Consider the following 19,798-nt stretch of genomic DNA (forward strand, 5'->3'; position numbering starts at 1 on the left):
ATCGAAAATGCCGGAAAATCGCGAGAGAAAAGTATCTTTCAGCATCGCGATCGCGGTGACAGATTATATCGAACAGGGCTACGAATTACGGGTTCTGCAGGGTCCGGAGACCTAAGGCCCGACGATTCGAGTCTGCTGAGGCGTTCCTCCCACCTTGCCTCCTCGACTCCCTTGGCACTCTCAGGAGTGAGCGGCCGATAGCTTTGACGCTTACGCGTGTTGCTATCTACAGTCAAGGACAAAATATTCCGTGGTTCGTGTTCCATTGAACATGTGCACGACCACGTGCACATCGAGCCAACTGCGCCATTCACCGTTCGGTATATTGGCGAGGTCGGCCTTTTTTAACAATACCCTTTTATAATTAACCGCCACCCAATGATTTTTTTCAAAACGATTATTAATTGATTGTTCGTTACTCGCTGGAACGCATCCTAAAGCACCGAGTCACGCGTCTCCAATTGCTTATATTGTCCGTTGGCCATATTGTACAGCGACAATTCTAATGGAAATAAATGACTTTAAGGAACGGGGATGGATTACCGGAACAGCTTACTTTATCATCGGTGCTTATGTAAGATCGGTGCGCGCATCGAATCCTGCAATATTAGCTAAGAGAAAAACTGCTTGAAATTGAAATTTCTTAATCGGATACTGAATACACATTGATATGAAGTTACCATAGGTTTACCTCAGCAACTGAGACAGCTTTCGTAATAAATGTGACGCCTATTTTTATATTATTTATTATGTAGAATGCGCACAAATTGAAATTAAGTTTGATATACTTGAAGTGCGTTGAGGGTAAAGTTATTCTATTTATTTTGCACTTCTTCCACTCCATTGTTGATTCTTATTCAAGGCAAATGGAATTAAAAAAAAAATTAACAACAAACCTAGTTAATGCTAAATGTCACCAATATATTCAATGCTTATAAATTTTCTTTTTATCTATCAATTTTTTTTATCTCTGCTGATTTTTACATAAATATTTTTAAAATTATTATTTCTAAAACGTAAAGTGTATCAGCGCCCGCATATGTGGTAAATTCTACATCATGACAATGATTTTTCATAAGGGACATGAGTGAAACGAGACCCGTCAAGAATAAAAGAACGAGTGGGCTTGACGGAAGCATGCAATGCGAGGAAGAGAGAATGAAAGGGAAAAAAGAAGATGAAAAACGGAGATAAGGGAGACGTATTAAGGTAAAGAGGGAAATAAAGAACATATAGGAGAGAATAAACTATTCATAAGGAATAAAAAGAGAAAATGTGCATTAAAATAAAAATAGTAATTAATAATACTTGGAAATATTCTAGTATAAAAGCATAAGTAACAATTAAATGTCACTTAATTGACAATGATGTTATTGACAGACAATGAAGATAAAGGCTAAACTTCATATTCACAGTCACGTTATTAAAATTGTTGTTGTTGTTGTTGTTGTTGTCGTTATTGTTATTCTTGAAATTTCAATCCGAGTAAGATAGGAGGTACAAATATTAATGTATTATTTAACTATTGTAACCACCACGGTGATAACCAAAGCTTTTAAATTTTGTTGATGAGTTTATGAACCCAAACAAAAAGGAACAAAATCGGTAAGAGTAATGGAAGAAGAATGTGAGAGCAAAATACAAGACTGGAGAGCGAATAAAAAACACAAAGTAAAAATGTAAAGGAGAAAAATAATGCACGGGAGAGAAAGATTAACGAAAAGGAGTAACGAAAAGTAAGGTAAAAAATATGTAAAGATCAAGAGATAGATGCATGTAAAGAGTAAAGGAGCAGCGAGATATTAGATCTAAAGAACGAGGAGGCCAAAAAACCAAGAGAAAGAAAGAAAAAGAATATACCAGTGTTCGCGGCGAAGCGCCGGTGGGTGGAGGGGGTTGACGAGGGGGGGGGGATGAAGTATGAAAGAAGGAGATGGGAAGAGAGGTGAGAAGGTGTTTCTTTGTGCAGATTTTCAGCTTAGGCGTGTTTCACACTAAATCGTTCAACATATAGCTTCAGCAATTCGTTATTCGCACTTTTTCATGCCGAGTCTTATAAAATTTTCCAGCACACAATGACAGAATTAGACGGATGAAAAAGTCGTTAATTCTAAAATTGCTATTGAGGAATGTGGGAGCTTTTCCGCTTACGTACCATTGGTACGCCTAAAACTTCATTGATTACAGGTAAGAAATTGTTCATGACATTAATGATTGTTCATTGTCATACGGTTTGCTTTACATGCCTTTCGATTTCACGATATTTCATTCTGAAATCTAACATGAAAGATGACAAATATTGTATGAATGACACAAATAGCCAATTTATCGTTATCAGTGACACCGAGTTTTTTTTTACTATGTCAAAGGTGGTAGATTAAATTTAATTATTGCGTTTTATTTTATACTCCTACCTAATTGAAACTACGCTGTTTCGCTTGGATTCTAAATTAGTTGTAATTCGGATACGCTATTTTATTTCTGATAGACAATTTCTATATAAACTATACCTTGTAAAGTTATTAAATTAGATACTTAATTATGTACTGTATATAATGTTTTTTTTTTCCTTAAAAATCATATAGTTTTAATACCAACCAAAATCATTGCAACGATTATTTCACATACTAATTTGTGTACAATAGCCAATCACTTTCTTGAATATGATGTCTATTGCCGTAAAGTTTAAAGCATAAAGTAATGATATATTAGATTCACATAAATTAAAATCTTCTCCTCCTATTATTAAGCAGAATAAAATTCTAATGTCCAAATAACCAGATAGATTACTTTGCAAGTTTTATATTATTAATAATCAAGGTTGGAAAATAAATTTACTCTATTATGATTTAATGGAGGTTTTATATAAATATATATATATATATATATATATATATATATATTAGAATATTTATTGTTGGAGAAGTTTAAACGATTTGTTTGCCACTGTAGCACTTTGATCAATCAAATATTATAAAGAAGCGAATATTAATTTGCTTATATTGTGAATTCTCTTAGTCAAAATAAATTAATTGGCCGATTTAACTATAGCATTATTACGAAACAATAAAAATAAGAAAAAAATTATAATGTTGTATGTTAAATTAAATTTTGACAATATAATAAACATTATCTTAATTTGAATGCCTATTCGTTTTGTAATTGGCATGAATTCATTTATTAGAATTACGTACAAACTTACTAACAATTAAATATATTGCAAAGAAGATAAATGTCATAATATATATTTATATAGTAGTATTAATAAGTGATCGAAGTGAGAAAAATGCTGGTAAATAAAAAAAAAAAGTACTTATATTTCTAATGGATGAATAAATCTTCTAATTATCATGAAACTCAGTTTCTTTCACAATACTCATTACCTTATTATGCATTTGAATTGCGCATAAAACAATAAAAGCTTTCACAGTTGGGCTTGTAATTTAAAAGTATTTATTTACGCTTTCATTTTACTAAACGTTATTTATTGCATTTCATTTCAGTCCTATTTTTTTTAAATTGCATTTTTCTTTAATGTGTAAAAACAATCTCATGCTAAAATCGATTATGCTTAGAAACAATAATTTTCCAAAAAAAAAAGTTAAAATGCTGTTATAGATAAATCGTTTTACTAAAAAATTTAATTGAAAAACGTACAATGACATTCAATTAATCGTGTCTCGATATTCAAACACCAAACAACTTATATCTGCTTGCTCTATCTCGACTAGGAGCTACATAAAAACCAAAATAAAAATAAAAAACAAACAAACAAACAAAATGAATGTCTCCGATATGTGGGCGATTCCGAAATTCCTCATGAAATGTCCTACTTATCGCAATGACTTGGCAGCGTTGTCGCGGAGGGGGAGGCACTCTTCAGTTTCGTCGGCAAATGTATCAACGGAATTTGATTGCAACTGCACTATTGCCATCGCTATTCTAATGGCTCTCGAGAAACAAAGAGCAAGGGAAAAAAGCCAGCTCGAGCTCTATCGACAAGACAAGCAAGGTAAGCGCTCAAATACGAAAGCCCACCGCCAAGTATTGCCGATGACAAAGCGAAGCATTGCCAATGACACTCGAGTTTGCGCATTAAAAACTAAAAGGAAATCGAAAGCGCACCGGGAGTAAATCGCAACACCTTGTCGACACTGGACCTCCTCCGGCGATCTATCCCCGACGATGCCTCGAAGTGCACGTGCGCCCGGGCGCTCGGACTTCCGGCGCTCGCGGCCCGTTGTGAGCTCGGCCTAAGGATCGACGCCGCGATCGTCGGTGGGGGGCGGCGTTGCTCCGACGCCAGCCTCCAGTCCGGTGTTTACTCCCGTGCGGCAAAGACGTCGAGCCGAGAGCGCCCGAGAGTTGAATCACCACCACCAGCCAGGTCTGTCCGACGTCCTCCTTCGCTCCGTGGCACTTCCGTGGTGGTGATATTAGTGATACGTCGGCGGATTTCCTTGGCTCGCCGCTACTTGCCCAGTCGGCCGAGTAGTTCGCCGATTCTTCGCTTGTGGTAACACGTCACGTGCTAAGGTACCCCATGCATTATTATCTTTAAGTGTGACATACGCTTGGTTACTTGTACCCGAGCTCATCGTGTCAACTGCCCAAGCAATTTGACCGAACTGTTTGGCCCGAACGCCGTTGAATCCTGGTGGCTGTCCCATGTTTACCGGGCGGCGCCTCTTCCTTTAATTGCCAATCTAGCAATGCCCACCCTTGGCTCCTTTGCTTGACATTCGTTGTGAGGGGCTGCCGTAACAGTCAGTTACGTTGCGACTATTTAAATGTTGATACCTTAAATTTTTATAATGAATGCTGAGATATCGCCATCCACGAGTCATTAAAATAAGCTAATTAAACATAAACTGCCGTATAACGAATCATAGCGCTACGTACACTAATAGGGATGTAAAATTAAATAACATTTATTACGCAATTTATTATGGCTGAGAAAAATTAAGCACTGAGCCTTTCAATTTAATGACACTTGAATTTGGAAGCGTTAATAAATCACACTCGACTCGCGCACATTCGGGTAATTTCCAGCTATAATTAATAACTAAAATTTTCTATTAAAAATCTATTTAATGGCAGCTATAAACGTACATTTTACTTTCCACGATATTATCAAAATTGATTTAATGTAATGCGAAGAAGATAAGGTCGTAGCTGTGGTGATAATTCGATCCGCTTGTTATGGCTTTTAACGTATCGCGTTATAATAAATTTGTTAACGATAATGGCATAATTATAAATATATATACTGTGATATTTAATATAAGTGGAGGCTTAATTTATGTGGCTCGATGATTGTCGTATCATCGAGCCGTCTTCATTCGAATTGTATTTCCTTTATCGCATGTAAATATTAGTCGCAAATTAATCCGAACGTTCGGTAAGAATTCTCCGTTTTCTTACACAAATCACCTTAAAATTCATGAAATTTAAAGAAACAGTTAGGAGAGGAAAATGCACGGCTTCGTGCAACGGAGCGCGGCATTCAGTGATATGCAAATGATTTTTACGTAATAAATAGGTCGACGGGGAGAAGGAGAAGTCACCGAAAAGGCAATTCACGCGTTCGTGTACGGGTACAAAATCAATCTCGACGAGTGCGCTCGATCGATCGATCGATCAATTGAACGATTCGCGCTTATGTTATTCGCCCGACAATGCAATGCTTGAGAAAAAGTGACGAATGCCGGCGCATAGATACCGCAATAAAGACACTTTGATTGAAAAGCGGCGCCGATAGATCATAGGCGAGTCCCCGCCTCCGCTATTCATCACGGCCCCTGTGGATGCTCTCGCGGATTTACCGAGCCCCTCGTAAGGCACATCGGACGGGCTTATCACGTGACCCGACGAGACGTCTATCGAAAGTACGCGGTTAATGCCGCAACAGCTGCACCGGTACACTCGAAAGTCCTTGCATTATTTATAAGCTACGGAATAACGTGCCGTTGCGTTCGCGTAATAATACGAGCCGCGCACGCGTCATTTCTTGGAGAGACTTCTTCGGTACTTTGGCGAAACGCTCCTTATCTCGGGGGGTTACCGATAAACGAGCCCACGCCTTGGCAGCTTGTCGCAAATCCGCGTCACGCAGTCGCTGATTACACGCGAGTACCGTTGCTCGTTACCGATCTACGAGCCGCGAGCACAGGGGAAGGGGAATGATCCACGACCTTCGCCTTCTTCATCGAGGCTTTTAGGGCTACCTCGCCTGGGGGGGGGGGCAGATTCGTGCGCAGGAGATGATGCGGAACTTGGACGACGCAATCGCCGTCCGCCCAATGCTGAGATCCTCATTGTGAAATCAATTTATGAAGGATTCGTCTGCTCGTTTAATTCAAAATTCAATTTGTCCTGAATTTTAATTGCGTACTATTTACAGTAGTCTTGATTATAATGGCTTACGCGATAGGCGAGGATTTAAAAGATCTTTTATTATGGCTTTTGTATGTTCGTAGCATTTGTTGCTCGATCCAGTGATAGAGGATTTCATATCATTCTATCTACTATTATTCGACGTCTTCTATTTTACAATACGATGATTTTGAGAAAATGGAATCCGTCCTAGCGAGCGCAAGAAATTCGCTCCGAGTGAGAGGAGGATACGATTTATTCCAATTATCCATCACTTTTAATAGCCGAGATTGGAACTGTTGATACGAAGCTAAATTCCTGTCGTTGTCTATATATAAATGCCGAATATTCGAGAATATTTGCAATTTACATTGAAAAGTCCTTAGCTCAATCGTTCGGTAATTCTTTTTACATTTTCACGTGGGTGTATCACAACGCATGTGTATTAATTGGCTGGAGGCAAATTATATACGGACCGTGTACCGTGGCTTAATCGAACCAGACCAAGGAAAATATAACTTTTGGTTCGCATGTATATTGTATATAAATAACCTTGTCTTCTCTTATTTATAAATGCAATATCTAGACTAAATAATGCTGAACTATATTAATGTCTGATATTAAAAAATAAGCTATTTTTATAATTATGTTTTTGAGTGTGGCGTAGAAATAGAAATGAATTGGAAAATCAACGAATTACATGATAAATACAGAATTTAGAATCTTTATGACTATTCTCTAGAAAATACATAAATTTAGAAAACATTTTAATAGTTCGCCACGCTATTTTATGGCATAGCATTTTATATATATATAAATTGAAATACCATCATTATCGTTGAGAAAATTAATCAGAAACAAGTTTTTAATTACCATCTTATCCTCTTTTCAATAATCAGTTTAATTTATTTAAATGTCTGCGCCATCCCAATGTACACGTGTAGGCATATGAAAACTGATAAGATAACGCAAATACAACTTGACACAATCCGGTGTAACGCGAACCTTTTATTATTATCGATGAGTTATATGCAAGTGAATAAATACACGAACTACTTTATTATGATTCAAGCACATGCTCTGTTCAACATTCACATGCTCAAATTACTCTTTACGCAGTTTTTTCTTCTTCTTATTTTCATGCCAAATTTTCATGAAAACGAAAAGTGTCCGTACACATTATTGTTTTCTAATTCGAATCAGCATAAGCACTGTACATTGAGAATGGACCCGCCCAGAATGCAGCTACACTTGTAACGAGGGAATGAATTTTTCACGAGAAAAGACGAGCAAATGCTACAGCGGAAGATACATCGCAGACAATAGAAAAAGCGGCGTGGCTTAACTGAGAGGAGAGAAGAAACTTCTTCTAAAAAGTTACTCTTAAAAAGCATAAGAGCGTATCACTTGTCGAGGCAGTGTCATCATTCCGCTCTCGTTACCCCTCGGCAATCGCGGGGGAGAAAAAAGCATCACCGGCGCAAAATACTTCAAAAAAGCTCTTGGCAGGCAACGACGTCCGATGACATAGTCTTGTGGCTGACGGGGCCAATGAAACTTCCCGAAAGAGCCAAAGCTTCCATCTTTTTCGAGTCCTCTCAACCAATGGATTGTCTAATGGTGACAGTTTGGTTTGGGTGGACTCTCTTTTGTGATATTTCATCGGTAACGCAGGGGCGAAATGCTACTCGGATAGACGACTGAAGGGTGAGCACAGAGCGGCTTTTATAGAGTAGCGACTTGTTTTTCTTGGCAATTCCGAGTAAATACATTGATTATCAAGCAATTTCATACGCTATTCAATATTCACAAATATCTCCTTTCGCAATTCGAATTATTAGTGTTTCTCTGGATTACGCGCATTGTTACGAATAACGAAATTCATTTAGTTTGTATCAATCTGGCGCAAGAGACCGGGAAAAAATTATATTGAAAATCATATCGGCTGATATTTTTGAAAAACAGATTGAAGTTGCATTGACGGTCAGTGAAGCCGATAAATCACTAGCAACCTTTTTTTTACAAATTATTAGGATTCCTCGAAATTAATACAAATTGAAATATTAAATTTTTATTATGTTTGAAATTTGAATTAAGCATTCACGAATTCTTAATAGAGATTATTGCTAATTCAAGGTCTTCTTGATGGCTATGCATTTAATTATGGATTTTTACTGAAAAGGCAAAACAATTATTATATAAATATGCTCGTTCGTACGAATGGTACATTTTATTACATACTCGGTTATATTACAAATTTTATTATTTCCTTTATTACTTTAATTTAGCGTACTTCCTTATTTGCTTGCTAGTTTATTATATTATATCATAACGCGGAATATTCAAAATCTATAGTGTTGCAAGCCTTATTATCGGAACGGTTAAAATTATCGTTAGAATCGTCATTACAATCATTACTATGAATATTACTGTTACTGTTTTTATTGTTATAATTACTATTTGTTAAAAATTAAATGAAGCTAATGGATTTAAAATAATATTTCTGAAATTTATAGTGTCATAGGAAATAAGAGATTCTTATTTATGACTATATTCAAATAATTTTAATTAGTGGAAAATATTAATGATCTTTAGAAGCTACCATGTATACTATAAATAATTTATTCTTAAATTAGTAATGAAACTTACCTTTTTAATAAAAAAATTCATCCTTCACATTTAAAATTATAATCTAGCTTAATAGAGTGGGAATGGGCATTATGAATTAAATTTATAATGGTTTGAAATGACATGCCGTCACCATTAAAAAGGCTTATTGTAATCATGTATGAATATTAACCATCGCTGATGTCCATTACCAATCAATGATTGACAAACACTTAAAAGGACTCTTTTTTATTAACTGATACGATTCCTTATCAATGCTTCGATTGCATTGCCCGTAAATAACAATCTTGTGGATATATTACAAGTCAAAGATGAATTACGTCGAATAAATAGAACAAGGATTGAAAAAAATAAGCATGTAAAATTCTAATTTACTTAAGCGTATGCAGATCAGCGAGCAAAAGTAAATAAAATAACTGAAATGCTCGCAATAGCCCCGAGATGAGAAGACTGGACCAATCTCCACATTCCTTTGATTTTAACAATAGCAGCCAAGGGAAATTACACTAACGGAGGAACTTCACTTACGAAAAAGCTCGAGAAAAAATCAGCTGCTAAACAAGCTGTTGGCCGGTAGCTCCAGGAGGGTGGCGAGCGAAGAGTAAGATGGAAAAAGAAATACTGACGCAGTACGAGGCGTGCGGGAAGGGGACGGAAAGGCGATGGACAACGGTCGGGGAGAGAAACTCGAATTCCGACACGAGCGAGAGAAACGCGCAACGGGCTGCAATTCCTATTCGCGTAATTCATTGTGTGTGGTGTGTGAACCGTGAATGAGCCGCCGCGTGCACCTCCTCGGCGCACTCAATTGCACTTCTAATTAGCGTCCGCTTCCCCTCGTTTCTCAACCGACGAATAGTAAATCGGCGGTTGTCTCCGCGTCTTCTGCGCGAAATGCATTCCGTGTCCTTGGCTTGAAGGCAACGCTTTGTCGGTATTGTGCCTATGGGCGTGAATTGATGCGCCGAGTCCTAGTGTAGGCAAGCATAGCTGGAGTATTATTATTGGGAATCAAATGCACGAATGCAGAGTCCTCGCTCTTATAGCTGATGCTATTCGATTATCAAGTGCGGAATACTGTGAGAAACCTGGCGTTATTATCTAATCCCCTACAATTTACGTTTCTTCGATAGATTGCCATGTTTAATGAGTTATTCAATGTAGGCTTACGTCGCTCTACCAATTTATCGTATTTCTTATGTCGGCAATAAAAGAAGAAAGTGTACTAAAGTATAACTGTACAAACGAATTTTCAAACATTAATAGTTATGGGCTTGTAATAATAAGTTCGATATATTTTTCTTGATGAATAATTAAGTTTCTAAACATTGTAACTGATATATTAATCACGTATTGGCCATTTGTATTTTGGCTTACAATAATCAATCAAGACATTAATATAGTAGTTCTATGTTCGATAAACTAAAAAATTAATAGAAATGATAATGTTTGACGTTACCTTCAGTTTAATATACATAAAATATTTTTTTCTTGAATTGAAATATTCCATCACTTTGATTGCGTGATTTTTTAACTTATAATTACTATAATTCAATGCTTTTAATATGAGAGTTTTTTTGAAAAGTTAAAAAGTAACAGAAATACATTCTAAATTTATTGTAATTAATTTATCATATATTATATCATTAAAAGCATATGATATTTATTATTAATTTGCTCTTATATTTAACACTTGTTCGAAAAAGCTTAAAATTTGAAATTCATTCTACACTTAAACTAACCAAGGGTAACATCCGATAAACTAGTTCAATTGAAACATAATTACTTTTAATCTCTCCATAACCAATTAATAATTATCGTACTTTTTACATTAATGCATTTAAAAATACAACGCTGAGGATAATTTTCCTTTTTTCAACAATATATATTCTTTTGGAAAATAGAGTTATGATCAAATTAATGATAAAATTACGAAAATCATAAATTAGATCACCTTGTTACAGAGAAGAAACATTTAGAACATTTTTTATTATTGTGTATAATAAAAATAGTAAAGATTATTGTAAAATTTCTCTACAAAACTCTTCCTGATTCACTCTAAAATTCTAATTTTCTATTTCAAGTTCTCATGAATTCATTTCGAAAAACAATATTGATGAAAATTGTCATTTGCAATGTTAATTATATGTAAAACTTAATGTAAATGCACTTTTACTTGTAGATGTAGAAACATCTTTATAATTATTCTTAGCTTAGATGTGTATAAAAGTATATAAGACTAATTAAATTATCATATGATGATGAAATTAGAAAGAACAACGAGTGTCAGCTTCTATTTATTTTCATTATGTTATAAAAATATAAAAAAAATTATAATAAATGAATTAAAATTTGCTATTATATTATTCTTTTCCATAAAATTGTACCTATTTTTCATCATCAATTTATAAATTACTTAAAATAAACCACATAAATCAATTGTTTTTAGTAGATAAAAAGTAAGCTAATTAATTATTGGACACGTTTTATGTCAATTCGTTATTGTATTAACATTATTTATCATTAAATTATATATATTGAAAAGTCGGTAAGTTTTTCATATCTATTATAATTTATTAATTATATTAGTATATTATGAAACCAAGAAATTACTTATTTCTAAAAATTTCATTATTGTATGCAATAAAAAAAACTGTAAAATAACAATTCACTAATAATGGCAAACTTTTTAATTAACCGTATGTATAATTATAGTAATTATATTATCATACGCTTCTTAAACATTCAATAGAAGGATTGGTGAAGTGTGAATAATATTTTTAGATATAAGTTTCGTTAACTAAGTGGATATTGACTGAGCAGAAGTTTCTTCATTCCAAGTAATAATTATATTGTATTGAGTAATCTGTAGACACACGAAAATATCGAATGCTACTTTGAAGTAGATATGAGAACGAGATATACTAAATTTGGATTAAGAGAATACGTGTGATATAGTTGTAGTGATAGCCCCCAATTCCAATATTCTTCAAATTGCGAAAAAAGTTATTATTTATAGCAAAAATTGTATTATGTTATTTTTTTATTCTTAACTTATTCAAAATTCTCGTTAAATATAATGTTGTGCACAATTTTAACATGAACAACTTGTTAAAATTGTAATACACTGACAGATTAACAAGAATCTCTTATAATCTATGTTGGCGTGTACATTGAAAGGTACATTATAAATTTCAATTTTGTAGTAAATTAATTTATTTATATACAATTTATTTACATACACTACAGGTGATAAGAAATATCCTATAATCATTATTCATAATTAATCTAAAATTATCTTTATGGTTAATACTAGCACATATTTTATATGACTTAGAATATTAATTATAGTAGAAAAATATGAGTTATGAATTATTTATGTTAAACAACTCACTTCTACCAATGAATTATGTTTAACAAAACAAATTTTTTTCGCATAAAAATTATGTTTATATTGTTATTTCACTTCAATGCTAAAATATTCAATTTTACAGGAGAAACTTGTTGGCTCCACAATAATAATTAGACAGATCAATTAAGCGACAATTCATCATTTGTCTTTAGCTCTCAAACATTGAGTGCTGGCGAGTATCATTTGCAAAACGATTACGCTGCTATAAATACGTAACATTAAATCTCTCGAGTAGATTAATCACATTGAGATTTCAATACGTAGCCTGTGTTTTGTGGGCTAAAAAATACTTGATAAAGTTAATGGATTTATACTAATATTTATATTTTACTAGTTTTATTAAACATACAGAAATATTTTTAAAATTAATATTTCAATCATAAATACTTAAAGCTCTGCGTACTTTTAAATCGAGTCATTAATAATAATTATTGATTAAATGTTTAATGATAACATTTATTAAAGATTTTTTCAATGCGCAAAATAAGTTTCAAGAAATTCTTCGTCCAATTATTCGTAATCTGTGTATTTTTAATCATTTTAAAAATAATCGATTTTCGTTTTCTATAATTTAATTAAACTTTTATTTTTTATTTATATATAAATATATATATAAATTTTTTTTTTTTTTTTTTTTTTTTGTAATCACGATTGCGTGTAGTCTATTTATTATAGTTGAATGTAATTTACTTAAATAATACAACTCTAATAATTTAATGGTAAATATAACTGTATCCAATGTTTGAGATGATTTACAAAGAAAAAAAAGAAGTAATAGTTGCAATGGTTGAGTAACAATCGTAAAATGCGTTTAAAACTAAACATAAAAATGTCATAAATCAACTATATCCTAAATCCGCACAAAATACCTAATACGTAGAAAATTTTTTATTGTCTGACAGAATTTCCCATAGCTTGTATATTCTATTTAATATTGGCAAAGACATTCTCGTCATTTATTTAAATAATTGGTATTGTTCATTTAATATTAATTAATAATTATAATGTAATATATGCCGTAATTTGAATGAGTTTTAATTTACCATACTATCTTCAATACTATTATGCTTAGCTTTAAGTTGACGGATACATTCGTTAAGTTCTAGAATTAAGTCTTGTCAATTCTAAGTGATCCATAAAATTTAATATATGTGTATAATGTGTGCTATATAATTCAAAATTATTTTAAAATCATTATTATTACATTGATATTCGAAGCTTGTAATATAAAGTATATAGAATCTTGACAATACCAATGAGCTTTAATTCGTTTACTATCGCTCAAAAGTGATGTAAATACAATGGCCAGTCGGAAATGCCTTTTCATATTCCACAACTTTTGTTGAAAATCTCATTAAAATAGATTTAAAATAGTTGCTCTTTGAAAAATGAAAAGGAGAATCAGAAAATGTTGGCTTCTACGAATTAATCGAGAAAATGGATTAGATGTAAACTGGTAAGAGGCGCTTTTCCATAATTTAAATTTGCAGCCCCAGGACATTGCACACCTTCCATCTTACAGGAAGCACTTGAAATTTCGTTTTCCTGGCGCGATAATGCAATAAACGCCGGCGTCGACGACAACGACGATATCGACGCCGATTCCGATTCGTAATAGCAGTCTGTGAATAACATTCACAAACAAGATCTGCTGCAGCAGTTAATCCACCAACTTGACAATTTTATAGCAAATACGTATAATATTCGATTCTGCAAAGTCAACCGATAAATTAAGGATAACTTATATACTTGAATATTTGTAGACGTGATAATGATGATAAGGCCTTGGAAATCAGTTCATAAATTTTGCACGAATAAATAATTATTAGATACCCAAAACGTTGAAAATAAAATTATCGTATTCGGCATACATCTTTTAACTTTTAAATAAAAAAAATATTTTATATTCTAATATTTATATCGAAATTTTATATGTACGTATATATAAATATTTTTTTTTTATAATTTACATATCGTAATTGAATTTTTTGTTTTTTATTAAGTATAAGTATGATATCTTAAATGTATAATGAAATTTTAATCAAACTGAATTATAATATTTTAAGTTTCAATTAATTTGTATTATAATATTGCAATTAGTTATATTTTGCACACAAAATAAGACACACATTGTTAGTATGTCGTTAGTAAGTGAACGCATAGTAAGTAAAGATTTATTTTAATTACGATATTTTTAAGTAAAAGAAAAATCAATAGAAATTTCTCACTGTACATTGTGAGTATTTATTATTACGGTATCGCGTATTTTATACTAATACACAATTTAAAGCCCAAGACATTGATTACATCATACATTTATGCAGTAAATGGTAATCAAGTGCTAAAGGCTACAGATTTCAGAAATATGTACGTAAATTCCTCTTTCGGGCATATTTCTCGCATATTTTTATACGATTTTTACAACGATTTCCCGGCTCAATAAGCATTCAATGTAAATAACTGATTTATTTGTATTTTTTATAATATTTTTTCTTCTTCTACGCCAATAATTCGCAAGTCTGCCGTTGAAGCAAATTATCATGTATTAACCTGCAATTACGTTATAAAGACAGTGCACTAAAACTTCATTTCAGTTAAATGTAAAAATACCGAGCAAAAGTTGAGTCAATACTAAGTCGTCGCTATTACGCGTTGTTTTTTCTAAACTTCTGCACGCCATCTTACATTAACGCACATTATACTCGCACTTCCAAAAATGGCAAAACACAAAAAGTAAGTAATAACACGCGTCCTCGCGGCTCTCTTCCGAATTCCGAGCCCCGCCTCGATTCACTTTCTAAATAAAAGGATAGCGAACTCGATGGGCCGCGCGCGAAAGTCCGGACGGACGATTTTCTTGGCAACGAAAATTGAATGCGGAGAGACGATACTTGGCAGTTCAGGATGGAATCTGATAGTGCGCTTAATAATTAAAGCCGAAAACTCGATAATTAATTGATTGAATGAGCGTACGTGGAGTTGACGTTTGTAAAGGGGACACAAGTTAGAAAATGGCTTTTAATTCGGAATTCCTTGGGTTTTGATAGATAAGAATTTCTAAAGCGGCTACTCGACATCAGTTGCCAAGTTTCAAACGAAAGCTTATTTTTTCATCTATTCATTTCTCAATATGCGTATTAATTAATCCAGCCATCACTTTCTTAATAAAGAGATGCGACATTCAGCTTGTTAGAATTAAATAAGATTGCCTTGGTTTTGTCGTTTCTTCGCAAATGCTTTATCTTTGAGATTGAATTTTCTGAAATGTTTTTGTAAACATTAAATTAAGTTCTGACGCAAATATCTCTGTGATTCTATCGTTTTAACAAATTATATCCGTTGGAATAGTTTTTCGATAGGAATACTGAAATTTTACGAGCATTTGTAATATTTTTCAATCGCATACCTAATAATACATATTATAATAATATCCAAACCAAAGAAATTATTGATATTTTTTTTTATTTTTATTTTTTTTTATTATTATTATTAATTAATATACGTAAAAAATTATGTACTTTGTAAATTGAGATTGTAATCTAAAATAAGTCGTAAAGTATAAAATAACAATTAACAATATTAATTTCAATTACTATTTATGCAATATGAATTGCAATATAATCTAATGTAATTAATTTTTCATTAAGCTCACGTACAGGATTATATTTGTCGCGCATCCATCAATTAACATAAAAAATACTCATGAGTTGCAACTGCACCGTTAAGCTTCAAACGTCTATTATTACACGTGCATGTCCCAGTTCATCTGACAAAGTTAAGTCGTGGCCGTTATAAAAATCTCACGAACCAACTATCAATTAACGATTCAAAAACATTTCCGAAGAAAGTATTGGAGCAATAATTTAATCACGACTCCAAAGTCAAATAATACGAGCCTTTTGTTGAAGAATGGAGCAGCTTTCGATCGTATCTCGCTGTATCGTCTCGATGTAACGGGCGTATCCGACATGTCAATTAATAGTTGAATGGTAATGGTGTGGTGGGAGACATTATTTTTAAATGCATGCGAGGCTACGTACTTGGACGACTTTTGGACTCGCGCGTCGGATGCCTCATTTGGCTATTCGCGGCGATTAATTTCAGTACCGAGGATATTCCAGCAAATGCACGGAAACGACGGGCCGAAACGTAATATACGCGGCGGCTCGTTAGGCCGGTTTTAGAAAGTCACACAACGGTTTTCCACTATTAGCGACCATTTGTTTCGACACCGTTTTGCCATACTTGCATACAGTGACGATATCGATACCTCGTATATTTTATCTATTATCACTCTAAGTACGAGGATGATCGATTAAGTCGAGATGATTGTGTGGTTATTGATTATGTTGAAGAAAAAGCGACGTTTCAATATTATCGCGGGAATTTATCACGAGCATAATTATAATTGAGTGCTATTTTATTTAACGGAGCGTATACTTTATTTATTATATGGGCTTGTCGTGAAGGTAAACATTAGCACTCGAATTAAATTATTCTTAACAGAATCGTGTCAGTGTCAGAGAAACTTGTACTTTTGTGAATTCTGTTGCATTGGAGTTGCTCCGAAACGTCATAAATGTCGGAAATAAATTGATTGCTACGAGAATGACACTTAACATTCCTTATAGCGTTGAATGCAAAACTTAGCCTACATAAATCATTGGGATATCGCTTTTCTATATCTTCCGATTTCAAACGAACTTAATTAATGCCTTGCTTATTTATCTAATAGCTTAATTAAATTAAGTTTGATCGTTCGATTAATGAAGCTCGTATCTTAGAGATGTATTATAGGAGAGCGAGAAAAGCATTGATCAGCATTGGAAAATGAAAAGAGCGGGAACGGGAGAAAATGCGCGCAACGTCTTTACTATATTGAATATCTAAAAGTTGTATTTGTTGACGTATTTCTCGTCAACATTTTCCAACAAATTAAGCACATATCATTGAAAGCAATTAATTCACTTTTAATACAAGATATTATAATTCCCTGTGCCAATTATACCGTAATCCATCAGAGGCTAATATTTCCCGTTACTTACGCAGCACAAAAGCTTTCCATTCGGCAGTCGAAAAGCAACGGAAATACGTATTAGCACGGAGGCCCACGTAACGCCATTCAAATAGAAATTTCCCTTTATCGGTGTCGAATAAAAATAAACGTCCCGATAGTACAACTCCAGCCATGTAGTCACTTATTCGTCGTGATAACGGGGCCAGAGAGCCGCGGCGCTTCCCGATAAGAGTAAAGAAGTTTGGAAGGAAGGTGAGAGCGATTAGCGCAGGCTTTGTTCGGGGCACGCGCGACAAAGGGAAGCAATCTTCCTCGGCTGTTTGTCGAGGGTGGCTGTCGACAAAGTTTGTTAAAAAAAAAAAAAAAAAAATAAAAAAAGACGAAGAAAAAGGAAAGAAAAAAAACGAATGAGCTCTTGGCAAGACTGTCGTGAAGAGATACTCGGGAGAAGTTTCGCGACAGTTATGGAAGCCGATTAGCTCGACAAAATGGCGAAGAAAGTTTTTCGGCGGCTGTCTTCGTGATTATCAATTTAATATTTTAGAGCGCCCATTGCTGCATTGCATGTCGTAATTTTATATTTTGCCGGAAAGATAATGTCCCTTATTAAGGTGTTCTTTTGCCAGAAATGTAATGAGAGTTCGTTGTACGCTTGGACGTCCTGAAATTCTTTTATTAGAGATTAATATTTTCTACCGGCATTACTTTTCCACATTAGCACGAGTGATTTCTTCCTGATTAAATGATATATTATGCTAGCGGTATCATTTATAAACAAATTATCTATTACAGGCGATTATCTTGTATAATTACAATCACGTATTTTTTTATTTATTTTTTTTTTTTATTTAGAAAAGCATAATATTTCTTTTTCATTGGTTAAATAATCATATACTCTGAAACGTGATAATGAAACCCTATAGCTTGTTGTTTATATTTCTTCGATTTTACCGTAAGAGAGAATTCTGTAATTAAGTAATGCACAAATAAGGAAAAAATATATACTCATTATCGCACAATCGACTGCATTGGAAGTATTCTATTGCAAGCTATTTTTATTGAAAATTTTAGTCAAGATTCAAGATTGTCAATCAATTAATATCGTGTGAAAAAAGAAATGTAAATTGCATTGTACCAAAATATTGCGTAGATTATTGCTATTTATGGAAAATATAGATTAATAAATGATCAAAACTAATATTGTCAAGTTGCCAAAGTACCGTCAATAAATTTGATAAATTATATAAATTTAAAAATATGCTATCGAATCATAATGTATATATGTGATAATTTGTAGTTGAGCAGTAAAAAATCATTGCAATTCGAAAACGGAAGCAGAGCTCGATATTTATTTCCATGTTGTGAAAAATAGTTGAAAATTCGGATACTGTACGTTGTGGCCCTGAAACAGCACGAAACATCTTGTGCATACGCATGGCGTAAAGTAACATTTTATTTTGCGCTTTTAAAGGGTATTATTAAAAGTAAGTAAGCCTTACTCTATAATTTCGCGATATTACCAGCATTCCAAAAGATTCAGAGACCCTGCGTGTGAAATTAAAAGCAATTACACTAGGTACTCTTCCTACTACACACGTGCAATTTCGAAACGACGGCTTATGCACCTTGGCGTATATACATATCTACAATGGCGGTATAATGGGACAATGTCCATGGTGATCCGCAGTAGTGGATGGAGAAAGGGAAGAGATAAGGTCCCCGAACTCTGAGATCCTTAGCCGTCAAATTGTTAATTCGTCGGCGGTGAAAGTCTCGAACGTAGATACGCGAGCAGTGTACGAGGCACTTTTTCCCTCGAATTTTTCTTATTTATACATATATCCCCTCTCCTCCCTCTACATATCCATCTACTCTATCTATCTGTCCGTCCATCCATCCATCCATCTATCAAACCATCATCGATCTATCTATCCATCTAACTATCTATTTATTTATCTATCTATCTATCTATTTATCTAATTATATATCTAGCTATCTATCCATCCATCCACCCACCCATTCATCTATCTATATATCTATTTATCTCGATGTATCTCTCAGCGCGTGAGTGCACGCGCACTCTGGATAATAGAAAGTTTTTCGCTGTTCGACGCACTTCGCCAGGCTTAATCGACTCGTTATCTCTTTTAATCGACAAAATTGAGAGGCGGCGATTTTCTTTGTTGCTCTTACCTGCTCATAGCTTTTCTTGGATATCAATTTTGCAAGGTACTTTTCTCGCATTTTTTCTTTATACTTTCGATAATGCTTTAATGTTAGGCGTAATGTATCGTAGCCCTGACCTTGAATAGGATTCGTTTTTTATACTGGATGCAATTTTTCAACTATCAAATTACATTCTGTGA

The 19,798-nt window shown here is 33.7% G+C and overlaps 1 protein-coding gene across 1 annotated transcript in view; it reads left to right on the top strand.

Annotated features, from left to right (window-relative positions):
• The first annotated feature begins 4,301 nt into the window (after positions 1–4,301).
• Positions 4,302–19,798, top strand: part of LOC105360605 (protein FAM107B) — a 47,475-nt gene continuing 31,978 nt past the window's right edge. The window contains exon 1 of the mRNA XM_011497549.1: positions 4,302–4,536. The gene's annotated coding sequence lies outside the window, so the exon portion shown is untranslated. The remainder of the gene's footprint in view (positions 4,537–19,798) is intronic.

This window comes from Ceratosolen solmsi, unplaced genomic scaffold, assembly GCF_000503995.2.
Source record: "Ceratosolen solmsi marchali unplaced genomic scaffold, CerSol_1.0 scaffold47, whole genome shotgun sequence".
In the NCBI taxonomy this organism is placed as follows: Eukaryota; Metazoa; Arthropoda; class Insecta; order Hymenoptera; family Agaonidae; genus Ceratosolen; species Ceratosolen solmsi.